The sequence below is a fragment of the Macaca mulatta genome, chromosome X (assembly GCF_049350105.2).
Source record: "Macaca mulatta isolate MMU2019108-1 chromosome X, T2T-MMU8v2.0, whole genome shotgun sequence".
Classification (NCBI taxonomy): domain Eukaryota; kingdom Metazoa; phylum Chordata; class Mammalia; order Primates; family Cercopithecidae; genus Macaca; species Macaca mulatta.
Window position 1 is genome coordinate 158,779,391 of NC_133426.1, and position 27,766 is coordinate 158,807,156.

The following is a 27,766-nucleotide window of genomic DNA, read 5'->3' on the forward strand; positions in this document are numbered from 1 at the left end:
GCCTTTATTATCCCTTAGTAAAATAATAGATAAATAATTTCTAAATTTTCACAAAGTGGAGCACTGTTTAACAGCTAAAATAGATTAACTAGAGCTACCATATATCAACATGAATAATTAATTTAAAACAATGATGATTGATGAAAGCGAGTTTTAGAATACAATTTGATATATTTCAGATACAGTTTTCAAAAACCTCAATACAATATTATGTATAGTTTATGAATATATATGGGTACAGTTAAATTTTTAAACATTCATGGAAATTATTCACATAAATTTTAGGAGAATACTCATCTTGGGGGATTGAGAGGAAAGAGATAAGGATGTGGAGTTCCATCTTATTTGTCAAGCAAAAGATAGGTCATAAAGAACCTAGATCTGAAGTATATTTACAAATTAACTTCTGCTGTATATTCTTTTGTACTTTTCTTCAGTACATTTGAAGTATTCTGTCATTAATTTTTTTAAACATCGAGGGCTTTGATGCCTTTAATTATTATGTCAGGTGCTGCTGTGAGTAAAGGCTCTGGTCTCGGTAACAGGAACCTCCTTGTGAAATGAATCACTGCGTTCTCTCTTGTAGCTAGCCATTCTCAGCTCCATTAAATCAGCAAATAAAAGACTATCTCCAATAGTCTCATGATATTCCTGTCCTTAGTCACAAACTTCTTGTCCTAACCCTTTTTATATTCTGTCTGGCCTCCAGGTCCCTGCATACCTTAATGTAGGAGTCTCAAGTGGAGACCCCAAAAAGTTTGCTCTGCATCCAACAGTGTGACCTGAACCTCCTGGGATCAGTTTTGTTTTATGCCTCTGCTTTACAAGAAAAAAAACAAACAACCCCATCAAAAAGTGGGCAAAGGATATGAACAGACATTTCTCAAAAGAAGACATTCATACAGCCAACAGACACATGAAAAAATGCTCATCATCACTGGCCATCAGAGAAATGCAAATCAAAACCACAATGAGATACCATCTCACACCAGTTAGAATGGCGATCATGAAAAAGTCAGGAAACAACAGGTGCTGGAGAGGATGTGGAGAAATAGGAACACTTTTACACTGTTGGTGGGATTGTAAACTAGTTCAACCACTGTGGAAAACAGTATGGCGATTCCTCAAGGATCTAGAACTAGATGTACCATATGACCCAGCCATCCCATTACTGGGTATATACCCAAAGGATTATAAATCATGCTGCTATAAAGACACATGCACACGTATGTTTATTGCAGCACTATTCACAATAGCAAAGACTTGGAATCAACCCAAATGTCCATCAGTGACAGATTGGATTAAGAAAATGTGGCACATATACACCATGGAATACTATGCAGCCATCAAAAAGGATGAGTGTGTGTCCTTTGTAGGGACATGGATGCAGCTGGAAACCATCATTCTTAGCAAACTATCACAAGAACAGAAAACCAAACACCACATGTTCTCACTCATAGGTGGGAACTGAACAATGAGATCACTTGGACTCGGGAAGGGGAACATCACACACCAGGGCCTATCATGGGGAGGGGGGAGGGGGGAGGGATTGCATTGGGAGTTGTACCTGATGTAAATGACGAGTTGATGGGTGCTGACGAGTTGACGGTTGCAGCACACCAACATGGCACAAGTATACATATGTAACAAACCTGCATGTTATGCACATGTACCCTAGAACTCAAAGTATAATAATAATTTAAAAAAATAAAAAATAAAAAAAATAAAAATAAAAAAGTCAGGAAACAACAGGTGCTAGAGAGGATGTGGAGAAATAGGAACACTTTTACACTGTTGGTGGGATTGTAAACTAGTTCAACCACTGTGGAAAACAGTATGGCGATTCCTCAAGGATCTAGAACTAGATGTACCATATGACCGAGCCATCCCATTACTGGGTATATACCCAAAGGATTATAAATCATGCTGCTATAAAGACACATTCACACGTATGTTTATTGCGGCGCTATTCACAATAGCAAAGACTTGGAATCAACCCAAATGTCCATCAGTGACAGACTGGATTAAGAAAATGTGGCACATATACACCATGGAATACTATGCAGCCATCAAAAAGGATGAGTTTGTGTCCTTTGTAGGGACATGGATGCAGCTGGAAACCATCATTCTTAGCAAACTATCACAAGAACAGAAAACCAAACACCGCATGTTCTCACTCATAGGTGGGAACTGAACAATGAGATCACTTGGACTCGGGAAGGGAAACATCACACACTGGGGCCTATCATGGGGAGGCGGTAGGGGGGAGGGATTGCATTGGGAGTTATACCTGATGTAAATGACGAGTTGATGGGTGCTGACGAGTTGATGGGTGCAGCACAGCAACATGGCACAAGTATACATATGTAACAAACCTGTACATTATGCACATGTACCCTAGAACTTAAAGTATAATAATAATAATAAATAAATTTAAAAAAAAAGAAATAAAAGTTGATATTTCCCATAGTAGGAAATGTGGGTAAAATTTGTAAAACTTTTATATCTCTGAAACTCTTGTTCTATGGCTATATAATATCTCCAACTGTAATCACCATAGCAAGATGGCAAAATCCATGATGGGGCTTAGCATTATGGAATCTCCTCAAAATATACTTGTCTCCAGTTGATGGGAAAATGCCCCACAAAATGAAAAAATATATACCTAAAGTAGCTACTAAAACATTTAAAAGTGTAGCTAATAAAGTCTATGTTTATTCCTTGACTTTCTTCACCTCTAATATTGACTAGTTTGATGAAATGAATAAAACTATGGCTAGAACACCTGCCAGTGACTCAAAATCAAACTTAGGCAAGTCAAGTCATTTCAGCATCCTGAACAGTTCTCAAATTCCTCATCTAGAAAATATGAAGTTCCTAGCCCAGTAAACAAGGAGGATGAACGAAAGTCATTATGTTTATTTAAAAGGTAATGAATAAGTATATTTCTCTTTTACACAACATCAAACTTTAACTTTTTCCTTCTCAGTCTCTGCTTTTCTTTCAACAGTCTTTTTCTCTTGCTTTTTATACCCTTGTCATCCCACTCCTTAGGGACAGCTCTTATGAGGATTCACTTCTCAATCAAGCTATCAATAGTATTTTCCTTAACTCCCTAAAATATTGCTAATAGACTAAGTGCCTGAGGGATCATCCCCAAAACCAACAGCAATGTACTGTGCACCACAAATCAAGCTTAACTGACTCAGTGCTCACGGTTTTCTGCCTGAAGCTATTGTCCTTTGTTTTCCTACTACTTCCTGATTCTATGCTAAAATTGTTGGGCATATGTATTCCCATGGAAACCCACTAACCAATTAATTCTAGAGCCTCCTCTCCCTGCACATTCATAAATCACCAGTCTGCCCACTAAGTCAAGTGGTGACAAGTCTTCCTGCTTAGTTATAGTTAACCTGTCTTGCTCTTGGGGGTCTCACTAGATTTCTGTTTGGAGGCAAGTTTAAAGAGGGAAGGTAGTGGCAAGAGAAAATAGTAGGAAGTACCTTTCTTAAGAACCAACAAAAGCTAGAGGTTAGGATGACAGAATCTTCTGTAACTCCTAACGAAAAACAAAAAAGAAATTAAAAGGCTTCTCAAAGAAGAAAGACATCAAGAAAGGCTCCTTGGGATTATAACAAGAACAAAATATAAGAACTCTAGAAGACCCAGACACTTACTAGCTTGCTCACTGTATACAAATCATTTAAGCTCCCTGAGTTGAGCTTCATTTTCCTCAGCTGTAAAATGGGAGTTGCTATTAACTAAATGTTTGTGGCCCTCCAAAATTCATATGTTAAAGTCCTGATCCCAAATGTTACAGTATTTGGAAGTGGGGCCCTTGGGAGGTTATTAGGTCATGAGGGTGGAGCTCTCATGAATGTGATTAGTGCCCTTATGAAAACAGACAGGAGATAAATAATTTCTCCCACCACTATGTGAGGATTTAGGAAGAAAGTAACTATCTGCAAACCAAAAAGAGAGCTCTCACAAGACACCAAATCTACCAGCACCTTGGACTTCCAGTCCTCCAGAAGCACGAGAAATAAATGTTGTTTAAGCTATCCAGTCTTTGGTAATTTGTTACAGCAGCTTGAGCTCCTTAAGACAGGAATCCCACCACCTACTTTTAGGGTTGCTTTGAGGATTATTCAGTCACAGCCTCCATTCTCCATCACCTCTTTCAGCTCCTTCTCCATATGACCACTACATGTCCTCAGGGTTGCCTCCTGATTGATTCTTTTATTGCTACTCTTTTTTCCGTAAGAGAACTTCATCTATTCCCATGACTTCAATTGCTGTATGTCAATGACTGACAATTAAGTATCTCCAGCTCTGAGAGCTCTGAGCTCCAGATCCATACATTAACTTGCCTATTTGACATCTTCATTTGATTGTCCCAAATGCACCTCAGTGTAATATGCCCAATATTGAACTGAAAATTTCTCCCACCTTCTAAATATGCTTCATCTATGGTCTTCCCAATCTGGGTAAATTGTTCCACCATACACCAAGCCCATCCATTATACCTTCTAAATGTCTTTTAACTCTTCCCTCTTCTTCCTGGCTCCATTATTACCACACAAGCCCAAATGTCATCCCAAAAGGCAACAGCAATGTACTTTGCACGACAAGTCAAGCTTAACTGACTCAGTGCTCACTGTTTTCTTTCTGAAGCTATTGTTCTTTGTTTTCCTACTACTTCCTGATTCTGTGTTCCTGATCCATACATTAACTTGCCTATTTGACATCTTCATTTGAATGTCCCAAATGCACCTCAGTGTAGCATGCCCTGGACTTTTGCCATCATCTTTTGCCAGGACTATTTCAAGTGCATACTAATTGGCCTCCCTGCTTTCACCCTTGGCCCTTTAACTAATTCTCCACACAGCAAAGAGTAATATTTTTTACAATGTAAATCAGAACCATATCACTCATCTGTTTAAAACCTCTCATCAGCTCCTTTTCCGTTTATGATAAATATCAAATTCTGTTAGTGTGGCTTACTGGTGGTCTACACACTCTGAACACTGCCTACTTCTCCAGTTCTGTCATATGTTGTTCTACCCAAATCTCATTGGACATACTATTTCCTTTGCCAACTCAGGCCTCAGCTTATTCTATTTCCTCTTCCAGAATATAATTTATCTACTAATTCCAACTCTTTTCACTTGGTTAACCCCTATCCTTCCATAAGTTCTTGCCTTTACTTTTCCCTTTCTATCTCCTCTAAGGTGCAAAATTTGAACAAAACAATTAACTGGTTGCCCAATGCCATTGATATAAAGGCTAAACACCTCAACATGACATAGAATATTGCATGATCAAGATACTGCTTGCCACTAGAGACTCATCTCCCAACACTCCCTATTTCCACACAAGGCTCCATACTGAACTATTTGCAGTTTCCCTGAGCACTTGGAATATGCCTGCTACAAATAAATCAAATATTCTCAAAATAAATAAATATTTCTTCCAAATAGTTCTAAAATCCACATATCTCTCTCTATTCCTACTATCACTATCCTAGTCTAGACATTCGTAATATCTCATGTATTCTTCTTCAGCAACCTCTTAACAGACTTACTCCCAAGTCTGTCCTTTGTGCCGCTGCCACAAAGATCTAACAAGTAGGTTTTGATATGACAATCTCCTCTCTCTCTTAAATTCCTTCAAAGAGTCTAACCACTTATAAAATGAAATCCAAATTCATTAGTATGACACACATGATTGATTATATGAGGTCATCAGTTTACAATGCTTGGCAAAATGTCTGTCATACTAAAAATACTCGTGTTAGTCACAGGATTCTTTTGCTGCAGGAACAAACCAACCACCCGCATCAATCTCAACATTTGTTGCTCAGGGTCTTCAGGCCAGCTGTGATTTGATTGGGTTTACCTGGGCTCAGGTTCACATGTGCTCCACATATTCTCATTCTGTGACCCAGGCAGAAGAAACAGCAGCTACCTGGGGATATGTTCTTCTCGTAGATGGTGGTAAGAGCACAAAAGGCCAAAGCAAACTGTACGGGCACATTTAAAACCTCTAATGGGACATGGCATATTTCTTACTTGCTCACATTGCATTGGCCAAAACTCTCCACTCATCATATGACTAAACTGAAAGTCAGTGGGGCAGGGAAGTAAACTGTACCCACTAAGTGGCATGGTAAAGTCACATGGGTGAAAAATCCTAATATACAGAGAAATTAGAATATTCTAATCCACTAGAAATTAGAACATTCTAATCCACTAGAGCTTTCATTATTATTTGAAAAACTTCACCAACTTACTCCTACCTATTTTTGCAGTTACATCTTCTGCTACTGCCAAACTTGAAATTTACACTACAATAATACTGTCAGCTAGTCTCTAAAAATGGGCCCCCAATGATACATGCCTTTTCGTATTGATGGTATTGTATAGACTCCATCCCTTGAATCTTGGGTGAATATGTTATTCATTAGCCACCAACAGAAGTAGAAGTGACACTGAATGACTTCTTAGCCAGGTCAGAAGAAGTCTTGCAGCTTCAACCTTGCTCCCTTAGAAAAGCACACTTTTGATTCTGTCTCTCAGCAAGCTCCCTCTTGAAACTAGTTATTATATTATGGGAATCCCAAGTCATGTGGAGACCATATGTATGCACTTCAGTCAACTACCCCAGCTGAACTCTCAATGAATGGCCAGTATCAACTACCAGTAATACGAGTGAGCAATATTGTACATTTACTCCAGTTGAGTCTTCAAAAGACTGTAACCCCAGCTGAACAACTAACTACAACTGCCAAAGATACCTTAAAAAAGAACCACAAATCTGAATCTGGGTCAACTCACAGATTTGTAAGAGAAGGTTATAAATTGCTTTTTTTAAAAAAACATTACTTTGTTTTGACATCCTGTATTTATTTCAGTTGTGGTAAAATACACATAACATAGAATGTAGCATCTTAACTATTTTTAAGTGTAGAGTTCAGTAGTGTTAAGTACATTTACATTGGCATGCAACCAATCTCCAGAACTGTTCTCATCTTGCAAAAGTGAAATTCTATACCCTTTGAACAATATTATTTTCTCTCCCCTGCAGCAACCACCATTCTACCTCTGTCTACATGAATTTTACTATGCTAGGTAACTCATATAAGTGAAATCATACAATATTTGTCTTTTTGTGACGGGAATATTTCACTGAGCATAATATCTTCAAATTTCATTCATGTTGCAACATATGCCAGAATTATCGTCCTTTATAAGGCTGTATAATAGTCCATTGTGTGGATAAACCATGTTTTGTTTATTCATTTATCTGTTGATGGATACTTGGGTCACCTGCACCTCTTTGCCATTTTTAATAATGCTGCTATAAACATAAGTGTATATATATTATACATATTACATATAATATATATTGTTTATTTTATATATATATATATCTTCAAGATCCTGCTTTCAAGTTTTTTGAATATACACCCAGAACCAAAATTGCTGGATCATATGATAATTCTATTTTTATTTTTTAAGAACTGCTTTACTGTTTTCCAGAGCAGCTACACCATTTGACATTCAAACCAGCAGGGCACAAGGTTTCCAATTTCTCCACATCCTTGTCAACACTTGTTATTTTCTGTTTTTGTTCTTTTTTTTTTAATAGTGGTCATCCTAATGTGTTTTAAATGGTAAAATGTTAAATTATGAAGTGGTTTCTCACACAGCAATAGAAAACTAAAAAGGAACTTGGGACCTAAAGTGAAGTGATGTCTCACCAAAAACTAACACATGTGGCTTCAGCATTGGGACCAGACAGCAGGTAGAAACTAAAAGGACATTAAATCGACTATTAGTTAAGGTTGGAAGAGACTCAGGAAAACTGTTAGAAAAAGCTAGAAGGACCTTGAGAAGACCATGGCTTGGAAAACAGTGAGAAAAGCATTATTGGAGGGAAAATAAGGGGGCCTTTGTCAACACTCACCTGGGCATCATGGAAAATAAACTCATATTAATATAGCTGGGAAGATTTCCAGGCAGGATATTAAAAAATAGCAACTGGTTTCTTCCTCTTTATCTAGAGAGATCAACTAAAGGATGAACTGTTCAGTTTTCAAGCAGATGTGGAAGAAACATAAAGCAGCCAGGGTATGCTGGTTATAAAAATAACTGTTTAAGGAAGGGCATTAGTTCATTCTCACACTGCTATAAAGATACTACCTGAGACTGGGTCATTTATAAAGAAAGGAGGTTTAATTGACTCACAGTTCTGCATGAGTCGGGAGGCCTCAGGAAACTTACAATCATGGCAGAAGGCAAAGGGGAAGCAAGGCACCTCTTACATGGTGGCAGGAGAGAGAGAGACCACGGGAAACTGCCACTTTTAAACCATCAGATCTCATGAGAACTCCCTCACTATCACAAGAACAACATGGAGGAAACCACCCTCATGATCCAATCACCTCCCATCAGGTCCCAGGCTAAACACATGAGGATTATAATTCAAGATGAGATTTTGGTGGAGACACAGCCAAACCACATCATTCTCCCCTGGCCCCTCCCAAATCTTATATCCTTCTCACATTTCAAAACACCATCATGCCTTCCAAACAGTCCCCAAAAATCTTAACTTATTCCAGCATTAACCCAAAAGTCCAAGTCCAAAGTCTCATCTGAGACAAGGCAAGTCCCTTCTGCCTATGAGCCTGTAAAATAAAAAAGAAGTTAGTTACTTCCAAGATACAATGAGGGTACAGGCAATGGGTAAATGTTCCCATCCCAATTGGGAGAAATTGGCCAAACAAAGGGGCCACAGGCCCCATGCAAGTCCGAAACTTGGAAAGGAACTCATTAAGGCTCCAAAATAATCTCTTTTGCCTCTGTGTCTCACATCCAGGGCACGCCAATGCAAGGGTTGGGCTCCTACAGCCTTGGGCAGCTCTTCCGCTGTGGCTTTGCAGGGTTCAGTCCCTGTGGCTGCTTTCATAGACTGGTATTGAGTGACTGTGGCTTTTCCAGGCTCATGGCACAAGTTGTGAGTAGATCTACCATTCTGGGATCTGGAGGATGGTGGCCCTCTTCTCACAGCTCCACTAGGCAGTGCCCCAGTGAGGACTCTGTGTGGGGACTCCAACCTCACATTTTCCCTCTGCATTGTCCCAGTAGAGGTTCTCCATGAGTGCTCCACTCCTGCAGACTTCTGCCTGGACATCTAGGCACTTCCATACATCCTCTGAAATCTAGGTGGATGCTGCCAAGCCTCAACTCTTGACCTCTGTGCACCCGCAGACTCAATACCACACAAAAGCCACCAAGGCTTGGGGCTTGCACCCTCTGAAGCAATGGCCCAAACTATACTTTTGCCCCTTTTAGCCATGGCTGGACCTGGAGCAGTTGGGACACAGGGCAACCTGTCCCAAGGATGTACAGAGCACCAGGACCCTGGGCCCAGCCCACAAAACCATTTTTCCCTCCTAGGCCTCTGGGCCTGTGATGAGAAGGGCTGCCACTAAGGTCTCTGAAATGCCCTGGAGGCATTTTTCCCATTGTCTTCGCTAACATTCAGTTCCTCATTGATTATGCAAATTTCTACAGCCAGCTTGAATTGCTGCCCAGAAAATGGGTTTTTCTTATCTACCACATGATCAGGCTGCAAATTTTCCAAACTTTGATGCCCTGCTTCCCTTTTAGATAAAAGTTTCAGTTTCTGATAATCTCTTTGTGAATGCATATGACAGAATGCTTTCAGAATCAGCCAGGTCATATCTTGAACACTTTGCTGCTTAGAAATTTCTTCTGCTGTCCATCAGTGACAGATTGGATTAAGAAAATGTGGCACATATACACCATGGAATACTATGCAGCCATCAAAAAGGATGAGTTTGTGTCCTTTGTAGGGACATGGATGCAGCTGGAAACCATCATTCTTAGCAAACTATCACAAGAACAGAAAACCAAACACCGCATGTTCTCACTCATAGGTGGGAACTGAACAATGAGATCACTTGGACTCAGGAAGGGGAACATCACACACCGGGGCCTATCATGGGGAGGGGGGAGGGGGGAGGGATTGCATTGGGAGTTATACCTGATGTAAATGACGAGTTGATGGGTGCAGCACACCAACATGGCACAAGTATACATATGTAACAAACCTGCACGTTATGCACATGTACCCTACAACTTAAAGTATAATAATAATAAATAAATTAAAAAAAAAAAAAAGAAATTTCTTCTGCCAGATACCCTAAATCATCTCTCTCAAGTTCAAAGTTCCACAGATCTCTAGGGTGGGGGCAAAATGCCACCAGTCTCTTTGCTAAAAAAAAATAGCAAGAGTGACCTTTGCTCTAGTTCCTAATAAGTTCCTCATCTCTATCTGAGACCACCTCGGCCTGGACTTCATTGTCTATCAGCATTTTGGTCAAAACCATTCAACAACTCTCCAGGAAGTTCCAAACTTCCCCACATCTTCATGTCTTCTTCTGAGCCCTCCAAACTGTTCCAACATCTGCCTCTTACCCAGTTCCAAAGTCACTTTCACATTTTCAGGTTATCTTTATAGGAGTACCCCACTCTCCTAATACCAATTCTCTGTATTAGTCTGTTCTTGTACTGCTATAGAGATACTACCTGAGAATGGGTAATTTATAAAGAAAGGAGTTTTAATTGACTCACAGTTCTGCATGGCTAGGGAGGCCTCAGGAAACTTACAATCATGGTAGAAGGCAAAGGGGAAGCAAGGTACATCTTATATGGCAGCAGGAGAGGGATTACGAGAAACTGCCACTTTTAAACCATCAGATCTTGATAGAAGTCCCTCACTGTCATGAGAACAGCATAGGGGAAACTGCCCCCATGATCCAATCACCTCCCACCAGGTCCCTCCCTTCACACGTGAGGATTACAATTCAAGATGAGGTTCAGGTGGTGAAAAAGAGCCAAATCATATCAGAAGGAAAGATTAAATCCTGGGCCAGATGACAGGATTTCAGTAAGATCCTTAGTTAAGACCTCTGAAAGATCTGTGCTTATAGATCAGTCTATAAGTTCCTTATAGAAAACTCAAGGTACCAAAAAAAGACCATTCTAAGGATCTTAATGACCTACCTCTAGAATCCTGTCATAAACAACAGGGATTTTAAAAACCTTTGCAGTCTTGTTCCACAGCAGCCCAAAGGTCCAAGATAGAGAAAAGCCTGTCTCAAAGAGATTTGTGGATACAGTTTTTGTCTAATTATACTCTTTACTATATACTGCTTCAAAGGTGTGACATGCTCATACTGTTTCCTCTTTCCACCATTCCCTTCTTCTCTCCCTGATTAAAACCTACTCAACATTCATTCGATGAAAACTTAATAAGCTAGGTTAGGTACAAGGTACTATTACCTAAAAAAAGTACTTAAAAAATGTGCAAGATCTTTTGTGAAAAAGCTAACAGAATTTGACTACTATAGTTGGACTATAGGATTAGGAATAATGTTTATTTTTTCTTTTCTTTTGACTCACCTATGTTTCTAAATTTCTTATAGTAAACTATATTGACTATTTTTTAAAAAATAGAGTAGAAGATTCTCTTCCCTAGCCGAACCCATATTTTGTTGGAGGTGACAATGTGTTCAGGTAAAAAACTCACTTCATCAGGCTCACTTGCAGTAACTGTTGGCCATGTGGTTCTATTCTAGCTAATGAAACAAAAGCTGAAGCTTTCTGGGAAAGCTTTTCCTTTTTTCTAATGGAGACACCACATCCTCCTTCTATCCTAGTTTTTCTTCCTGTTAGGAATGCAGGCATAATGCCTATAAATGTAGCAGGCAACTTGCAGCCATAATGATGAAAGCAAAAGTTGGATTAAAAGTTTGAGCCTGGGTTGATGATACCATCATGGCACAACCACACCAACTATAGATTACCTACCTCAATATTTATTTTATTTTTATTTTTTTAAGTTTATTGTGGTATGGTACAATTTATATAAAACTCACCCTTTATAAGTGTACGATTATGTGATTTTTGACAAATATATACAAACAGATATACATTACCACCAGCACAATCAAGATGTAGAATGTTTCCATCAACCTCAAAAAGTTTTCTCATGACTTTCATACTCAATCCTCTCCCCACAATCCTGGCCTCTAACAAATGCTAATGTGTTTTCTACCTCTATAGATTTGTCATTTCCTGAAATTTACATAAATTGAATCATACAGTATATACCCTCTTGTATGTGGTTTAACTCAACATAATGCTTTCTTGATTCATCCATGTTGTTGCACATATCATTAGTCTGTTCATATTTATTTCTTAGAAGTATCTCATTGTTTTGGATACACCACAATATGTTCATTCATTCATCAGTTGATGTGCATTTGGGTTATTATCATATTTGTCTATTAAGAATAAACCAGACATGAACATTAATGAGGTCTTTATGTGGATATATGTTTGCATTTCTCTTGGGTGAAACACATAATCACATCTCTTTATGGATTATCTATTCTATTCCATTTATCTATATGTCCATCTTTGTACACCATACTGTCTTCAGTACAGTAAATTTATAGTAATACTTTTTAATATTTAAATTTTAGGTTCAGTGGGTACATGTGCAGGTTTGTTACATGGGTAACTTGCATGTCACTGAGGCTTAGTGAACGAATGACTCCATCACCAAGGTAGTGAACATAGTACATGATAGGTAACCTTCCAACCCATGCCTCTCTCCCCACCATCCCTCCTCAAGCAGTCCCCAATATCTATTGTTCCCATCTTTGTGTCCATGTGTATTCATTGTTTAGTCTCCACTTGTAAGTGGGACTATGAAGTATTGGTTTTCTGTTCCTGCTTAATTTGCTTAGGATAATGGACTCCAGCTGCATCCATGTCACTGAAATGAACATGATTTCATTCTTTTCTTTGGCTGCATAGTATTCTATGGTGTATATGTACCACATTTTCTTTATTCTGTCCAGCATGGATGGGCATCTAAATTGATTCCATGTCTTTGCTATTGTGAATAGCACTGTGGTGAAGATGTGAGTGCATGTGTCCTTTTGGTAGAAAAATTTATTTTCCTTTGGGTATGTATTAGCATTCTCCAGAGAGACAGAACCGATAGAATAGATGTCTATATATAAGGGAGTTTTTTAGAGAATTTGCTCATACTACTACAAGGCAAAGTCCCACAATAGGCATTCTGTAAGCTGAGGAAAGAGAGAAGCCAGTAGCGGCTCAGTCTAAGTCCAAAAATCTCAAAACCAGGGAAGCCAACAGTGCAGCCAAAGGCCCGAAAGTTTCTGGAAAGCCACTTTGGTGGAAGTCCCAGAGTACAAAGGCTAAAGAACCTGGAGTCCAATGTACAAGGGCATAAGGAGTGGAAGCAAGCATCTGGCATGGGAAAAAAAAATGAGAGCCAGAAGACTCAGCAGGCAAGCTATCCCCCTTTCTTCCACCTGCTTTGTTCTAGCTGTGCTGGCAGTCAATTGGATGGTGCCCACCTTGAGGGTGGGTCTTCACTCCCAGTCCACAAGCTTGAATGTCAATCTCCTCTGGCAACACCCTCACAAACACACCCAGAATCAACACTTTACCAGTCATGTAGGAATCCCTCAATTCAATCAAGTTGACACCGAATATTAACCATCACATATACCCAATAGTGACATTGCTGGGTCAAATGGTAGTTCTGTTTTAAGCCCTTTTGGAAATCTCCAGACTGCTGTCTGCAGTGACTGAATTATTTACATCTCCACCAGGAGTGTATAAACAACCTCACCAGCATCCAATGCTTTCTGACTTTTAAGTAATAGTTATTCTGACTGGTGTGAGATGGTATCTCATTATGGTTTTGATTTGCATTTCTCTAATCATTAATGATAACAAGCATTTTTCATATATTTGTTGGCCACGTGTATGTCTTCTTTTGAGAAGTATTTGATTATATTCTTTGCCCATTTTTAATGGGGTTGTGTTTTGCTTGTGAATTTGTTTAAATTCTTTAGATTCTGAATATTAGACCTTTGTTGCATATATAGTTTGCAAATATTTTCTCCCATTCTACAGGTTGTCTATTTACTCTGTTGATAGTTTCTTTTGCTGTGCAGAAGCTCTTTAATTAGATCTCACTTGTTAATTTTTATTTTTGTTGTAATTGCTTTTGAGGACTTAACCATAAATTCAGATGTGGATGGGTGTAGCTCCTAACACACATGGTAAACTGAGGTAGCTGATAGATGTTTGAGTTGTGCACACATGTGCATTTTGTGCATTCCTACACTGCTCACTTCAGGTGGAGTTTTCTGTGCTCTCTTAGTGTTTTTCTTGAACAAAATAATGCATACATAAAATGTGCATTATGGTCAAATTGTTCCCTAATAAATCCTGTGTTGAAACAAATTCATATTTTCAAAGCAAGAGTTATAACATAACTGACTGCATGTTAGACACTAAAATGGACATGTCTAATAGGCAGTTGGATTTACAAGTCTAGAGTTTATGGCAGAGGTACCAACTAAGCATAATTTAGAAGTTATCAACATATATATGCTGTTGGAAGCCATACAATTGGTTGAGACTACCTAGGGAGTGAATATAAATTTAGAAGACATAAAAAAGCCAAGTTCTAGGACACTCCAACATTTAGAAGTCAGGAATATGAGTAGGAATCAGGAAAGGATTCTGAAAAGGAATAGTCAAAGTGGTTGGAGGAGAATCAGGGAAGTGGGCTTTCCTAAAAGCCAAGTGTAGAAAGTTTTTCAAGGAAGAGGGAGGAATCAACTGTATCGAATAAAGCAGATAGGTCAAGTATAAAAAAGGACTAGGAAACATTCTTGTAATCTGGTTACCTGGAGGGGACTGGTAACTTTGACAAGAATAGTTGAGTAGAGAGGTGAGAAAGAAGGACTGATGGGAAATAGTTGAAGAGGAAATGGGAAAAAAAGGACTGAAGACAGCCAGTATGGGGAATTATTTTTTGAGGGAAAGAAAAATAGAGGAAAGGTGCTATGACACATCAGAATTTTCCTTTAAGATTGAAGAAATTACAGCTTGTTTATATGCTGATCAGAACAGAGGTCCTGGGTGTAGATGCAGGTAGGTGGAAAAGATGTTTATAGTATTCTGGAGATTCCCTTTGATTGCCTCTATTTTCTCAGTGAAGTAGAAAGCAAGGTCATTTTCAGCTGAGAGTGAGGCAGGAAAGGAGGTGTTGGCATTCCAGGAGAAAAGAATCAAACCATTGTTCAGGAGAGTTTGAAAGGACTAGGGTAACAGAATAACATATTTATTTTTTAAAGTTCCTAGATAGAACTACTGGATCAAAGGATGCATATAATTTTCATTTTGTTAGATACTGTCAAATTGCCCTCTGACAGTACATTAGTTCACATCCCCGCATGTGACAATGCCTGCTTTCTCAAGACTTTGCCAACACAGTATGCTATCAAGCATTTATGCCCTTTTCAATCTGAGAGTTGAAAATGATATCTCAGTGCAGTTTTAGTTTGAAATGTTCTTATTTATGTGAAATTGAGCATTTTTTCTTATGAATAATGACAAAGGACCACAGATAAAACTAGATCCTTCCAGGGAGCTGTGACTTGGTAATTTAAGCAAACAATTTCTTTTTATTTTCTGTCTCCATCCACTCAACCAGTATTTACTGAGTGTCTACTATGGATTATACACTGTTCTATTGACCAAGGGATACAGCAGTGAACAAAAAAAAAAAAAAATCAATATCAGAACCTAAGCTGGGAGCCATATCCCAGAATCACAGAAACTCGAGGGGAAAAGAGGTCACAGGTAACCGCTATGATTAAGACAAGAACCCAGGGCAGAAATCAAGCTTTCTGTTAGGTGCTATGGAGAGAAACACTAAGATTTTTGAGCCGGCAAATGATATAAAATCGAGCTGAGCTTTAGGATGACAAATAAACCCATTTGTTTGTGAATTAAGGATTAAGGAAAAGCAGCAGCTGGTTCATGGGAAGTACTTAGTAAATGTGAAAGGAAAAAAAAAGAAGGACTTTCCATGAGGGAAAAGTGGCTACAGATACAATAGAAGTCCTCTTCTTCATAGAACTCTGAATCAACTGGTCTTGTAGGTACTCAGAGAAAAACTGCATATACAGGAAATAACTACTAAAAGCTGTGCTCATCCACTCTCCCAGGTCCCCTGGACTCCCTGTGATTTTCCAGGCATTGTAGCAATGGGTGATTCTAGAGCAGAACTGGAGGCACAATGCCTATTTAAAGATATATTTTCAGACTTAAAGAATTCATCCTGGCAATGCTCTCAGCTGTAGCCCTTGGGAACTGGTGCAAATTTCCACTCAGGTATCAAATGACCACATATGCTGAACTATGTAATTCAAACTTATCTGAACCAAGTTCCTCAGTGCTAAGCTGACATGCAAACCAAAAAAGCCATGCTATTTGAGTAGTTTCCTTGATTTCTTCTTCCACTGGCAGTACCCACATGTCTACAATTCCAGTCAATCTTGTAAACTGGATAATTGCCCAATCAAAATAGGAAGCATTCATCAAATATAATCATAAACTCCTGGCCTGGAACTCCTTGTGGTGTCTCTGGAGGCTGAAGATGTCATTTGGGAAAGCACTTAGCCAGGGAGCAATGTTGCTCAACCTTTCCACTCTCCTGGCACCCTGAAATTCTCTTGCAAAAAGTTGCCAAGTCATAAATCACTAGAGCTGTGTTGAAGTTTGAAAATTTTAGCTTCCCTAAACCTCCTTCCAGTCCTCATGAAGTCCAACTACATTGCTGTTTTAGGTGCCTACACTGAGATTCCTGCTCATTTCTACACAAATCTTGATAACCCCAACATCAATCCCTCCCTAGTGTGAAGTAATCTGAGCAATTCTCTGTTCTTGTAAAAGAAGAACCTGATTTCCCATGTATTGGCTATTTAGCAATGAACTCAATACTTCATCACTGAGGATACATAGCAACCTTAGCAACCTTTGGATGGTTGTGAAGAAAAAGTGAATTACCATGTACTACATTTCTTCTAAGTGTCAGGCACTGTGTTGGGTGTTTATAAAAGTTATCTCATTTTGGTCAGGATCATGACTGTTATGTAAAATACTCTGTAAACATTAAACACTATGGAATATAAGAAATCATTACTGTGTTTGGGAGGCCGAGACAGGCGGATCACGAGGTCAGGAGATCGAGACCATCCTGGCTAACACGGTGAAACCCCATCTCTACTAAAAAATACAAAAACAAAAACTAGCTGGGCAAGGTGGCGGGCACCTGTAGTCCCAGCTACTCGGGAGGCTGAGGCAGGAGAATGGCGTGAACCCGGGAGGCGGAGCTTGCAGTGAGCTGAGATCCGGCCACTGCACTCCAGCCTGGGTGACAGAGCGAGACTCCGTCTCAAAAAAAAAAAAAAAAAATCATTATTATGGGGTATCAATGCTGCAATCCTTCCTTTACAATGAGAAAATTCACAGAAAGCATTCCCATAGTGTCTCATACTTTTCTCAAGATCCGTAGTCCTGACAAAAGGCAAATGGTGATATCATATATGTCTGCATTCGTCCATTGGACTGTTAGCAATCAGAGGGCAAAGACTAGGTGTTATTTTTCCTTTGTCCATAGCTAAGCAAAATAAGCACAGTGCCTAGGTCAAAACAGGTGTCTAGAAATGTGTGTTAAGTAATTTGAAGGCAATTAAGGGTGAGGAGGTCAGACACTAATTGACAATGCTGATAAATGTGATGACTGATTGATAATGACAGAAGTGCCATGCTTAGAAACAATTCTTATCCTTACCATGGCCTGGAACCCTCTAGTATCCTTCTGCTAACTTCTGCTAACTCACTATGCTCCAAACACGGCAGCCTTCTTGCTATATTTCAGACATACCAAGCACCCCTACCTCAGGACCTTTGCCTTTGCTGCTCTTCATGGCTTACTGTTACTTCATTCAGGTCTCTGTTCAAATGACACATCTTCAAGAAAACTGTTCAGACTGTAATTTCTAAAATAGAATGCCTGAAACCTTGCTAGTTCTTTACCCTGCTCTATTTTTATTACCCACACTTACCAATACCTAACATTATGAATCCAATAGTTTGCTTGTTCCACTAATGTATAAGCTTCAATTAAGAGAGAGATGTTTTCTTACTCACCATGGCAACTCCAGCACCAGAATAATGCCTGGCATGCAGCAGGTACTCAAAACTTTGTTCAAAGAAAAAACAAATTGATCAGTAATATAGGTCTGAGAGTTAATTGCCAGGTAAAGACCCCTGTGGCTTAAAGATTCTTGATGCTTTTTTACATCATACTTAAAGCAAAAGTGTAGAGCACGATGTATTTCTAATAACAAACAGGTTGCTCAGCTTTCCAATCTCTAGATCCTTCTGGAGCTATGTAATTTGGAAAATAAAATTGAATTCCACACTGGTTTATCCAAAAATAATCCTTAAATGATTAAAAATATGAATTCAAAATCCAGATTGTCAGCAAAAGTTAAGACAATCAAAGCTAAAAGAATAAACTAATTTGGATAGTCCTAATTTGCCTTCAGAACAGAACAAAGAAGAAAAGATCTTAATCAAATACAATAATTTTCCATCTCTAACTGACCCACCATGCCCAGAAAATCTGCCAACACAAATTCCAGTTGTGTTCAGTAGGATGACAATGACATGCCAGAAAATATGACAAGTCAAGAGGAGTAACAGAAATGGAGCTTTTGCCCAAGAGAGCAGGGGAAGTGTGTGCGTAGGGGTGGCTTATTCAAAATATGGAATGTGACTTTCTGATTAAATACGTATATGTTGCTCAGAAACCCCTTTTGATTTTTAAAATCAAAAGCCTGTAATATTCTTGAAATAACTTTAAGGTATCATAGATTTTACAGATAGCCATGAGATTACTAGCTTAAATCTAGATATTTCTTTAGAGCAGTGAAGGGGAGCTTGACCAAGTCCTTGTGTGAGCTGTTGCCCTTGGCCTTAAGGAGACCACCACTTAACTTCAAGAAACATAAAATTTAACCAATCTAATAAATAAGTGTCAGATGTAACAGCTGGGAATCTTCTTCTAGCAGAAGACAGATGTTTGTAGAAGACACTGGAACTTTCACTTCCATATTGGTGTTCCAATAAATGCACCCACTTCAGTTCCTCCTTACTTTTCAATCCCATGGATTTTGCTTTATGAGCATTTCATTTCAGCCACCTACCACCCCAACCCAATTTTATGATAGAGCAAAAACACCTGAACTATACTGACTGTAACCACCCACAAGAGAGAACAACCCTCCTGTTATTGAATGCTCATAATTTTTTATATGGATGTCATGGACTCTGTTCAAACAATTGCTACACTGTGGGCCTATAACCAGAGAGTTTTTAAGCTACTTTTACTGTATGTCATTTTGGGTATCCAAGAAGCAGCTTTTAAGAAAAAGTTAGGAATGCAAGAAATCCATTGTGGAGTAATACCTGTGAAAACTGAAAAGGGAATAAAGCAGATGAGCAGAAAGGGCCTTCAGATTGCCTTGCAGATATGACACCTGTGAAAGGAAAGGAGGAGGAAATCAAGATTTAGCAGGGAGAGCTTCACATCAAACTGCAGATCTGAGAAAGTCCTGGAAAACTCAATGAGAAGCTCTGGAGCAAAGATTGTCCATTAGAGGCATCCCCTAAAGGACAGGTACTAGCAACCACATCATGCTCAGTCACTGGCTAAATACCACTCAGGAAGTGTGTCCTTCCCCCATACTCTGAGGCAGATCCTGAAGGTGCTGCACGTGGAGGATGCCAACTCACTGCACTCCTCACATATGAACAGCAGGTTCTTTCTTGAAGGGTGATCTGAGGAGTCAACTTTCATGACTGCCACATCTGGGAATCAGATCTCACCTGGAAGTTACAGACATTCATTGTTTCAATTGGCTGTGAATGAGGCAGGTCTCTCAAATTAGAAACCAGAGCTCAATATGAGAATCCTAAGTAGGTGGCAATGTTAGAGCCTGGACTTTTGCATGTGTTGAAAAAGAAAACACATTGACCAGTCTTTGAAAGATAGAAAACAAGATAACTCTTACCACATGAAGATTAATTAGTGGGGTAGAGGCCAGGCCAAGGAACTGAAGACATGCTTGCTTTTTAAGGACTGATGTTAGTTAACAACATACGTAATTCAGAAAATTGGGTTTGAGGACCTTACGCAATTGGGATTTTTTTTTTAACTGCAATTTCCTTTTAGATTATTGTAGCTCCCTTTGCAGCTGCAAAAAACAATACAGAGAATTCCCATGTACACTTTATCGAGTTTCCCCCGATGGTAACATTTTGCAAAAGCATAATATCGCAACCAAGATATTGATATAGATATAATCCACTGATCTTATGCGGATTTCCCCAGTTTTACCTGTACTCATTTCTCTGTGTGTTTGTGTGTGTGTGTGCGTGTGTGTGTGTGACACCACCATCACAGTCAAGATACTGAACTTCTCCATCACCACAAGATCCCTCATATTGAAGCCTCACTCACTTTGCTCCCACATTTTTATCCCCATCTCTAGCCCCTGGCAACCACCAATCTTTTCTCCATTTCTCGAAATTTCTCCCTTCAAAAACTTTAGATGCATAATTAAATCATCCATTATGTAACCATTTGAGATTGGCTTTTTCACTCTGCATAATGCCCTTGAGATTCATCCAAGTTGTTGCATGTATCAATAGTGTATTCCTTTTTATCACTGGTATGATATGGATATGCTACAGATTGTTTAACTATTTACCCATTGAAGGACATCTGGGTGTTTTTACCCAATTTTGGGCTACAAACATTGTTGTATAGATTTCTGTGTGAATGTAAGTTTTCATTGCTCTGGGATAAATGCCCAGAAGTGCTGAGTTAGTGCTGAGTTATATTGTAGTTGCATGTTTTGTTTCTTAAGAAATCGCTAAAATGTTTTCCAGTGTAGCTATACTATTTTACATTCTACCAATAATGTAGAAGTAATCCAATTTCTCTGCATCCTCACCAGCATTTGGTATTATTATTATTATGTTTTATTTTAGCCATTCTGATAAGTGTGTAGTAATATCTCACTGTGGCTTTCATTTGTGTTTCCCTAAGGCTAACGATATTGAACACCTTTTCATGTGGTCCTTTGTATTTTCACAATGTATTGGCTTCTCAGTATTTAGCCAAGTTAGTTTTGAAGAGAACAGTATGATTCAGCTAAACAAAGTAGAGTCCAATTCTCACCTATGAGTGAGAACATGCAGTGTTTGGTTTTCTGTCCTTGTGATAGTTTGCTCAGAATAATGGTTTCCAGCTGCATCCATGTCCCTACAAAGGACATGAACTCATCCTTTTTTATGGCTGCATAGTATTCCATGGTGTATATGTGCCACCCTTGGACACAGGGTGGGGAACACCACACACCGGGGCCTGTTGTGAGGTAGGGGGAGGGGGAAGGGATAGCATTTGGAGATATGCCTAATGTAAATGATGAGTTAATGGGTGCAGCACACCAATATGGCACATGTATACATATGTAACAAACCTGCACGTTGTGCACATGTACCCTAGAACTTAAAGTATAATAATAATAATAATAATAATAATAATAATAATAATAAAAGAAGAGTCAAGGGAAGGAGAGTGTATGATCAGGTGAGACTAGAGTTTTAAAGGGGGACATTTGTCCATTCCAAGATTTTGTCCAAATTATTTTTTCAGCTTCAACTCAGGTTCTGCATCCAATACAACTCATGTTCCAAAAAAAAAAAATGTCCAGTGCTCCCTACATATATCCCATACTTTCTGGCATCTGTGTTTCCTCACATTATTTTCTCTATTTGTTTCTCCATCTCCAAAGTCAAATTCCAAGAATCACCAAGTTCCACAGGCTACCCTCTCAATGGAACTTTCCTTGATGCCAGCAGCTGGAATTCATCTCCCTCATGTGAACATTCCTCATAACTTTCTAGAACGGTTTCCATTGTTGCTTTGTATCATCATTATATGTCATGTATCTTAACTTTCCAATTCGGCTGTGAATCCAGGAGCTAGCTAGTGGCGACTAGGCCAGGTCTTTTATCTCCTAGTCTAATCATCTTGCCTTGATCAAGCTCTGTCCACTAAAGTGCAATTGTTAAAGATCAAATACAGGGTGTCCTTTGGGTAGGAAACAATCTTCTACCTCATTAACCAAAGAAGTCACTCAGGGTCACACAGCATTTAAAATACTATCAGTGTGTGCCAGTTTTCACATTCAATAATCTTTCTTCACATCAAAATTTGAATAATATTTTTGTCAAAAAATCACCAGATAAATGGGTAAATGAGTCTCTCACTCGAAAACAGAGAACCAGGAATGTATACAATAAGCAGAAGAAATCGATTAAATAATTATCAAAAAACAAACAGGGAAAAGTAGAAATCAGATGTGACAACAGATATTTTGTGATGCTAGAAAGATTACAAGGAATACTGATAGGAAGAAGGCTATACAGCCTTAGAATTTTCACACTGTACATCTTTAAAACCTGGTCTTACTGGATTTTCAAATAGCTTTTATTTTGTGAGAATAAATTTCTCCACAACATTTATCGAAAATAAAAAGCTATGATTAGATATAACTTTAGAGGTAAAAATAATATGAAAAACTTAGTGAAATTTAAAGAGAATAAAATCACCAAGCTGTACACTTAATGTATGAATTTTATTGTATGTAAATGAAGCTTTAATACAACTTACAAACCAAAAAGTAAATGAGATGAGGGTTACTATATTCCATAGACTAGTCTGAGAAGACTTCATCAAAAGAGAACTTTTTTCTGATCGAATTTAATCTCTAATCCTTTTATTTCAGTTCCAGGGATTAGGGTGTGAACATTTACTCTACCCTTTTGCCTTACTCTCTACCTTCTCTTCCAACCAAAAAGCATGAAGGGAGAGAAGCCCTCTTAGTCCCAAATTGTGGAAGGCAAGCTGGAGGTAAACTCCTTCATTGTCTAATAAGTTTCCCTCACCATCCCCTGCAAGAAAAAAAGAGTAACTTCTACTGCCTGCCAGAATGCTCTGATTCATTCTTATTTATAATTAACAACCTGCATGTTTCCAAAAGGTATCCCACATAAAAAAAAAAAAGAAAAGAAAAAACACCAAATAAGAAACAATATACTATCGGTGGGAATGTATAGTACTATACCTTTCGAAGGGTACTTTGAAATTCTTTTGCCCCAGAAGTTACATGGCTGGTCATCTATCTTCACAAATTTATTCACTCAACAATTATTGAACACTAACTGTGTGCTAGACACTGAGATAAACACTGAAGAGACAGTGGTAAATAACTCAGTGTTAAGGCCTCATGGGGTTGTTACGTTACAGTAGGCAGTGATACTATAAAAACAATATCAGGTAGTCATCAGTGTTCTGAAGGAAACTACAGATCAGTTGTGTTCATTTCATTGCTTTGTTAATAATTATTCATAATATAAATATGCACGACATGCATTACTGTTCATGTATTTCATATGTATCAAAGAATACATAACAAAATAAAAGAGAAAACAGGGTAAGGGGACAAGAGTGATGGGGGTAAAAGGAAAATGCCACTGTTTATTGGGTAAACAGCCAGGGAACTTTTCTCTGATAAGATAACATGTGAGAAAGGCATGAAGTATGTCAGAAGGTAAGCCGCATAGAGCTCTGGGGCAACAGCCTTCCCAGTGGAGGCAACGGAAAATGCAAAGGTTCTGAGGCAGAAAGGGGCTTGGTGTGTTCGAGGGATCATGAAAAAGTCAGCGTGGCCGGAATGGAGTGAACAATGGGAAACATGATGGTCATGGAGGTGACAGGTAGCCATTTTCTGAAGGCCACTGTAGACCATGGTAAGGAAATTAGACTCTACCTAACAAAGATGGGAAGACATTGAAAGGTACCGAGTAGGCTTATGCTTTAAAATGATCATGCACTGGCTGCTGTTTGGAGAACAGACGATAGGAATGAGAAATGCACAGACATGTGCATGGTGTACATGTACAATGATGGTCACTGTCTCTATGTTTAAAGAAATGAAAAATAAAAACAGCTCAAATATCCACCAATGAGAGTGAGTTAAAGAAATGATGTAACGTGCAACCATCTCCTGGACCATTGGGCAGCCCTTCAAAGGGATGAGGCAGAACTACGTGTAATAATTTGGAAAGATACCTATTACATGCTGTTAAGTGAACAAAAAGCCAGTTGTAAAACAAAATGGTAATATCCCTCTTTTATTAAAAAGAAGAAAACATGTAGAGCACCACACACACACCCTTTTTTGTGGAAGCATAGAAAAAATTTAAACAAACGAGTAATTTGTGGTAGACAGAATAATGGAACCCCCAAATATATTCACACCCTAATCCCTTGAACTGTGAATATGTGACCTTATTCACCATAAATATGTGACCTTATTCAAAGTAAAAAGGACTTTGCAGATATGATTAAGGGTGTGAACCTTATGATAGGGAGATCATGCTGGTTCACTTAGGTGGATCCAATTAGAGCACATGAGTCCCTAAGAGAGAGAAACTTCCCTCGCTGAATCAGAAAGATGGCAGCATCTGAAAGATTTCATGCACTGCTGCTGGTTCTGAGATGTAGGAGGCTGTGTGAAAGAACCACAGAGAGGCCTTCAAGAATTAAGGGCAGCCCCTGGAAGACAGCCAGCAATGAAAGGGGGACCTCAGTTCTGCAACAGCAAGGCACTAAATTCTGCCAACATCTGAAAGAGCTTGGAATCCAGTTCTTCCCTAAATCATCCAGAAAAGAACACAGCCCTGCCTATAATTTGACTTTAGCCCTGTAAGACCCATAGCTGATGTATGATCTCTAGAACTGCAATCCGTATTGTTTTAAGCCACTAAGTTTGTGGTAATTGGTTACAGCAGCAATAGAAAACTAATAATATGTAAGCTCAGCCAACAGGATGTCACAGCAAAAGAGGATCCCAAGAGAAAATTAGAGAAATTAGATTGGTTAGATCTTATTCCTGGCCCAAACCCCAGAGTCTCTGATTCAGTAGGTCTGGGGTGGGGCTTCAGAGTTTGCGTTTCTAACAAGTTCCTAGGGGATGGAGATGCTGCTGGTCTAGGACCACAGTTTGAGAACTGTTGATCGAGAGAATAGGGTCTAGAACCATACCTACTGGAACCTAATTTTGGTTCCACCACATACTCACTTTTGACCTTAAGCAAATTATCTTTGCCCTAGTTTTTTCAACCATTAAGGGGATGGTAATACTAGTTTCTACCTCATAAGCTTATTGTGAGACTAAATTAGTTAATATATGTAAAATATTTAGAAAGCTGCCTGGCATATAGTTAGAACTAGATATATTTTAACCATTATTACTTTACTGTGTACTTATTTGACCTGTAATCTGTTTTTTACAATCAAATAGAATCTCTTTTTGAAAGTCACTCGTATCCTTTTCCAAGTGCTTTCCCTTTTTCTCACTTTCTCTGACATCATCTTTTGATGAAAGTGTCCTTAATAAAGCTTTTATTGTGACCCTCCTATTAACCTTTATACCAAAACCTTCATAGATATACCTCTTTCTTCAGCAAACCTGGCCCTCACTGGGGAAATAAAAGCCTCCAGCTACAAAACAACAATTGTCCTTTCTCCTTTCCTGCACCTTCTCCTTCACTCTTTTTCCCATCGGTTGAAGGGGAAATGCTTCAGGAAAAGGAAACTGCTACAACAGCAAATCTTTCTTGCTCAGCCTTCCCTTTCAATATTTTAATAATTGAGCTGGTCTGCTCCACTGTGAGTGAGCTCTAGAAGTATTGTTCTCCTGAGAATTTGACGAGGCGATGCTGAAATAACAAATGTTATTTACTTCAACTTCTGCTAAACAAAACAAAATGGTTTATGCATCATCATGTAGTGTCTTTTTGATAAGCCACCTCTACTCATGCTCAAAAATATGTTGCTGATAAATAAATTCAATCAGCAGACAAGGCTCTTGTAGCTCTTTAAATTGTCAATCTCTATTGACAGTAGCAGCAATTTCAGCTAAACACTGAGGAGGCCAGCAGGCCACTAACTCTCAGCCTCCGCTCCCAGTTGCAAACAGAGCCCTACTGTGGCTCTGCAAGCCCTTCGCCCACACTCTCCCCTACACAGCCACGAATAGGCAGTCTCTCAGCCTAATTGTACCTTTATCTGCTACAACTTTGAACGCAGAGAAATTGATACCAGGTGTTGCAAATTTTACTGGTAATGAGTTAATTTACACAGATGGTTGTCACTTCTCCTCCATTTCTCCAGCTCCTTTGCTGATAAGGTAGGAAACAGCTTGCCTGTGCAGAGCCCGTGGAGCCCAGAAAAGTGGGGGATGGGGAGTGGTCCCTGACCAGATGGACAGGCCCTGGCTCCAGAGCTCTGCCCTGGCCCCCAGAGCAAGCCAAGCCTCACCCACCAACCCTGCCAATTCTAGCCCAGGACTTTTAGTTCCCTGCTAAAACAGCTCTTACACAACTGAAACAAGACCAACCAACCCACTAGTTGGGAGGGCAGGGGGTGGCAAGAGAGATGTGATTATAAGTACCTTTTAAATCCCAGGAAATCCATCTTTTCCACTGCTTTTGTTGGCTTTTCAACCCAGAAGGCCTCAAATGCGTGCTAAAGCATCTTGTGAAAGTGCTAATGGGGGATGCAGCACCTAAGAGTTAGATCCTGCCAAATAAGGCACCCTCCTCAATGTGTGAAGTCCTCTGCATTAGTGGCTTTGCAGGCAAGGCAGCAGTGAGCGTCCAGGGCTGGGCTGTGACTGTCTCCCAGCCTGCCTATGGGGAAACTAATGGAAAACTGTATCAAAATAATAGGTGATATTATATACAATGTTACATGTAATAATAATGGCACCAAATATAATTCATGGTTAACATTTCGTGTTCAATGCCTTCACCTGGTGGATTTCGAATCTGATCAAGAATTCCAATCACCTACAGAGCGTTTCCAACTCCTGAAGCCCACGTTACACCCCATACTACTCAAATCGGATCTCTAAAGGCAGGAGCCAGTGGGCAGTTTTTGTTAAAGATGATTCCAGGTGATTCCAATGTACAGCAAAGTTTAGGAACTGCTACCTGAACCCAAAGGAGAGACATCAGCAACCCTGGACAGGCAAGCAGGAGCTAATTTTTTGAGTTGAGCCAACTCTCCACATAAAGTGCCATCTCCTAGCCTCTAGCCTGTTCCATCCCTGCTGGTACCGTGTTTTGTTTTCTTTTAATTTTTTGAGGGCAGGGGATGCCAAGGTCCCCCAGGCATATAATGTCTTTCATGCATAATGTCTTAATGTCTTTAAGAAACTATGCTCTACAAACCTTACTACTAGCAGCCTGGGTCACTGCCAGCCTCCCATTACCCAGGCTGGACCCAATCAATCTTAGCCACACCCTGTCCCTCATCTTTCCCCTCCCCTTGCAGTCCATGACCATCCTGTTCCCACCACCATAAAGCATTCCCTGAATCCTGGCTCCTTGTAGCCTCAATGCAGGCACAACCCGAATGCCATTTCCTCCATGAAATCTACGTTGATCTTCTCTCCAAGTTGTCTCCACCAATCTGAGGGTCGGGTCTGTAGATTTAATGAAAAGAATATCACACATAGATCAGTAGACCTGGATGTGAGATTTTACCACTGTAACCGAAATGCTAGTTGTTGAGTCAATTTTATTCTCCCCTTCTTCCTTAAAATACCCTTGGACTGCCTAACACTGTG